The sequence below is a fragment of the Lepidothrix coronata genome, unplaced genomic scaffold (assembly GCF_001604755.1).
Source record: "Lepidothrix coronata isolate B3197 unplaced genomic scaffold, Lepidothrix_coronata-1.0 Scaffold27, whole genome shotgun sequence".
Lineage (NCBI taxonomy): Eukaryota > Metazoa > Chordata > Aves > Passeriformes > Pipridae > Lepidothrix > Lepidothrix coronata.
Window position 1 is genome coordinate 2,548,125 of NW_016690207.1, and position 5,168 is coordinate 2,553,292.

The window sequence follows — 5,168 nt, forward strand, 5'->3', positions numbered from 1 at the left end:
TATAAACTGAGTACTCACTGATGGGGTCACGAGGAAAGGACTCTCCCCAAAGGCAGTTTACCCCACATCTGTCTCCTGGCGTGTTCCAGGAAGCAGCTGGCACTGTCAGATGGGCTCCTGAACCAGCTGGACCTGCTCTGCAATTCACTCCAACGCTGCCTTTGTTCTTGCACCTCCTGACTGATTTCCCCCTGCAAAGTTTCCATTTCCCATTTGCTGTGTGTCAGTGGGATTGATCGTTGCAGAGCAGGATCTATACCCCAGCCATGTGGAAACCTGATACCTACAACAGCCTTGATGGGGACTGAGGCTTTTTACCTTTTTTCTACTAAAACTGAGAACCATAAATGAGTGTTGCAGTCGTGTGTGGTTGCTGGCCCAGCCAGGGAGCTGCTCTGGTTGCCATCTGATGCCTGGGAACTGAGGGTGGCTTTGAGGACAGGGATCAGTTCCCATTGCTCACACAAACAAACTGAACAGTTTCCTCGATGCTGAGATTTGGGAATGGGTGGGACAAGGAGCTAGGTGCCCTCAGTGACAAGGCTAGGCCCCAGCAGAGCCAAAACTTGAGCGATGAGAGCAAAACAGAGGATGGAATCCAGCCTATGCTGCTCCTGCTGTGTGGGGAGACAGGATAGAGGTGGGTCTGATAAAGCAGAGTCAGGCTGGGGCACTGCTGTCCCACCTGCCACCTCCACACAGGTCCTGACATGCCTTTGACACTCACAGCATCAGCCAGCTGAGTGTGGTGCCAGGGAGAGCTGACTGCTGTATTTTAATTAGAGTGAGACTAAATTACACCGGACTACGAGAGCCTGCCTTTTGCACAACGGCTCGGGGAAAATGAAAAGACTAGCATTTTCAATTTAAGGTTTAGTTAGATAATGCCTGTTGGTGCCAGTAGATTACAGAGTGGATATTAAATCCTCCAGGATTTGCAGCGGGAAAGTACTCACAGAATCCATAAGCAGGCAGGAGAGCACGGCTGTGGAACTATCGTCCCCTGGAGGTCCCGAGCAGGAGGAGAAAATGGGAAGTAAATCTTTCCTTTGAAGGAAGCTCCACGTAAAGAGCACACATGGGCAGGCTGTGGCCTTTAAAGGTTTCCCTGTTAAGAAGCTTTCTTGCTTCTGACAGCAGGCAAATGGCATGTGAGAAGGTAATGGGGTCTGTCAAACTGCTGGAGCAGGGAGAGGCAGGGCTGAGCTCCTGAGCGCTCACGCTCCTGCTGTGGGGTTTGAGATGGGTTTCTGAGTAGGATCCCACAGAAGGACCTTCTGTGAGCGTCCCTGTAAAACCAAGGCAGCTGTCCCGTGGCACAGGAGTTGGCAGAGTTTAAAAAGCAGTTTCCAGGCAGCTCTGGTGCTGAGCTGTTGGATGGAACCCGTGCGAGCTGATGCGGATGAGCAGCTCCTGCCAGCAAAGCAGACTCTCCTCCTGCTGCCTTGGGATAGCCCACCCCAACTTCAGCAGGACTTGGGGGCATCTAGGATTTGGCAAGCTCTTCCTAGAGCTCATCAAAGTCAGATTAACCAGGTTTAGGGTGCCAGCCACGGGAAGACTGTCCAACACTGCAGCCCAAGGGAGACTGGGTATCACTGGCATAAAGTACCTGGTATTGGGCTCTATCTGAGCCCACAAACAGTCTGAGGCAGAGTTCGACAGAATCTGCTTTAAATCCTCCCTGAAACACATCCAGGAGCCCAGGATTCAGGATCAGCAGTGCCAGGCAAGCTGCTCCCTTTGGTCTGTGCCTCTGTCTGCTGCTGAGGGACTGCAGGCCACGTTCGCCTGCCTTCTCAGGGAGAAAGTGTTGAAAACTCGTATTTACAAAACACTGAAGATCCAGCAATAACAAGAAATAGAAAGGACAAAACGTTTTTCCTTCATTACTCCCATATATAAGAAGCTTTGCCTAACAGCCCGTGGCCACTGTTAGAGGAGCAGATATGTGGTTGCTGGAGGTGTGTAAGATTAGTAGTTTAAAAGCACTAAAATGTGCAAATTAATTACCACAGCTACCCATGCATGCTTTATCTGCCTTAAATGCTGGGCTTTTATTTTTTTTTTCCCAGGTTAAGGGAAATATTAACCTATAAGGAGCTGCATCAAGGTCTGTAGCCTGACGAGCTAAAAGTCTAAAGATCAGATTCCTGGCAATGAAAATTCAGGAGCTATCATAGTCTTTGATTGAACATCCCAATAGTTTCATTAAGAACACGTCCCTGTATTTTATGCCTGCTAATTAGCAAATTCAAACACTTTATCTCTGTGTTATCTTTGTGCAGGAGAGTGGCAAATTTATGTCATTATAATATATTACCGAAATTTAAAGGTTCACAAGCAATTAGATTTCGTAATTCTTGTTTATGCCCCTGAAGAATTGTTCATTTTAAAACTTTATAGTTAATACCCACAAAGATAAAACGGTGGCCTGTGTTGCTCTGGTGACAGAAGTCAAGCGGCTGAGTGAGCTGAACGGATTCTTGGGAATATTTTGGAGGTGGATGCCTTGATTCTTAGCTGGATATTGCGGGGAATTCACACCCAAGGAGTGGCTCTGTCCCTGTGTTATTGATGTTTCCCTTGGGCACCGTTCCAGTTTGGAAGCCTGGGATTATAAATCCGGGAGGATTGAGGATGGACTGGCTGTTAGCGGGGTGACAGTCGGGTTCGCTCATTTCTGGGGGCAAAAGGCGGGGGCTGCGGTCAGATGGGCGGCGATCCATGGAAATTCAGGGAAACAGTCCCGGCAGCGATGGAGCGGCGGAGCGCTGACACCTGCCGGCAGGACCGGCCCGGGAGCCTCCTCTTTCCTGGGATACACCCGGGGATTGTCCATAGAGCCGCTTCCTTCCCTGGGATAGACCCTGGGACTGTCCATAGAACTGCCTCCTTCCCTGGGATAGACCTTGGGATTGTCCATGGAGCCTCCTCTTTCCTGGGATAGACCCTGGGATTGTCCATAGAACTGCCTCCTTCCCTGGGATAGACCTTGGGATTGTCCATGGAGCCTCCTCTTTCCTGAGATAGAGCCTGGGATTGTCCATAGAGCCTCCTCTTTCCTGGGATAGACCCTGGGATTGTCCATAGAGCCTCCCCACCTTCGGGTGGCCAAGTGTTCTCTGCACCCCTGCAGCTGCTGGCTGGACCAGAGAGACCCATCATCCCCATTCCTGATGGAACCATAAAATAGTTGGGGTTGGAAGGGAGTTTTTAAAGCTCATTTAGTCCAACCCTGCTGCCATAAACAGGGACACAACCAGACCAGGTTGCTCAGAGCCCAAACCAACCCGACCTTGAATGTTTTTAAGGATGGGGCATCCATGCTTTCTCTGTGTCAGTGTTTGTCCACCCTCTCTCAGGGATGTTCCTGGGATGAAGAGCTGATGCCTGAGCAAGATCCAACCCCTCCATTCTGCCTGAGCAGAGGGAGAGGAGCCATCCTGTCCCTCTGAGCTGGGTGTGCAGTGGTGCTGAGCTCAGAGCAGGCTGTGAAGTTCCTTCCAGCACGTCTGGAGCTGCTCTGCCCGGATTCCCTGAGCAGGCACAAGGCAGCCCTGCAGCTCTGAGGTTCATCACTCCATCCCCACAGCCCTGCAGCTCTGAGGTTCATCACTCCATCCCCACAGCCCTGCAGCTCTGAGGTTCATCACTCCATCCCCACACTGCTCACTGCCTCTGACTGCTCAGGGCATGAGCTCCGTTATCATTTTCCAGCATCACACAGCCCAGGAGTGCAGGGTGTGCTTGTAACTGGCTCCTCTCATGCTTAAATGGTGGAACTGAGATGTTTTGAGGCAGTTTCAGGACAGGAAGAAGATTTCTCTTTGATTGCTTTTTAATCACAGTAATAACAGTAATGGAGGCAGTGAGTGGAATTGATGGGGAAGAGCTGAGCTCTCCTCTGTGCCAACTCCCATGTGGGGTAAATAAGAAGGATTTACTGGCTTCTCAAGTGAATTGGTGGCATCCTTGCTCTTCAGGAAGGAGTCTGGGGAAAAATAGCTGGTATCTAGTACCTGGGAGATAAAATCTGCCAGTCATCCTCTGGAAAGCTCCCTGCCTTAGTCTGTCTGGGGTAAATGAATAATCCTTGCCCGCTTCTGTTCTTGTCCCCAGAGGTTGAGATGTACAATTGCTCTTTTAAGCAGCTGTCAGGGTGTGTCTGGCCTTGAATCTGCACCTTTAGCAGCCCCAAAGGGTTTTTCTCTCTCCCTCAGGGGCAGGAGAAGCCACAATGTTGGCAAGACATTTGAGCTGTGCAGAACCAGAGGTCTCGAGAGGGTTTCAGTGGGTGGAGGGTCCAAATGGTGCCCAGAACCAACCTCATGGGGAGATTTGGGTCTGTGCTGGGGCAAAAGAGTGCCCTCACAGTCTGATTTTGGGTAGTGAACAAGTGTTTTTCTCCAGTGGGAATTGTTGAGGTGTAACTCTGGCGGGGAAGAGCCACAGGCTGAGGGGTTTCCCAAAATGCCTTTGCAGGAAGGACTTCAGTATTTGGCACCAGCGTTTGGGAACCGACCTAGCTGGGCAGGGTAGTCTCAAGGTATTGCATTAGAAGTGCATTCATCAGCTCTCACCTTCAAGGATGTGGGAATTTTCTCTGACCTTGACTTAAAACATCCATAAAGCAGCGAAAAAGCTGGGGAAAAAAATGGGTTTTCCATACCCGTTGCTCCCATCAAGACTTTAACCTCCCTGAGACTCTTACAAACACACAGACACCAAAGCCAGAGCTGTCAGTTTTGGTCAGACATGGAGCTCTCTCCTTTATTTCTGCAGTGTGTGTTGCACACGGGAAGGGCCTCATTTACATCAGCGCAGCCGTGTCCTGTCTGAGGAGCTGGAATTCCTCTTGCTTTGCTGATCAAGACAAACACGACAAAAACAGTTCATGCACAATACACCTGAAGCCTCTCTGTCACATCCCTGGGGCTGGGAGGTGCCACTGTGCCCCTCAGGCAGGGCAAAGGGGCTGGGGGACACCGGCAGGGCTGGCAGGGGGGGCCTGGCATCCCCCCAGGAGCAGCTCCATTCGCTGGGAAAAGTTGTGTGTGCGAGGTCTGTGAGGCCCTGGAGGAGGGGACGGGCAGCAAACAGGCTGGGGGGGCTGCAGGGGTGGGGCAGGACAGGGGACAGCAGGAGGAAAGGGACGTTTGTGTCCC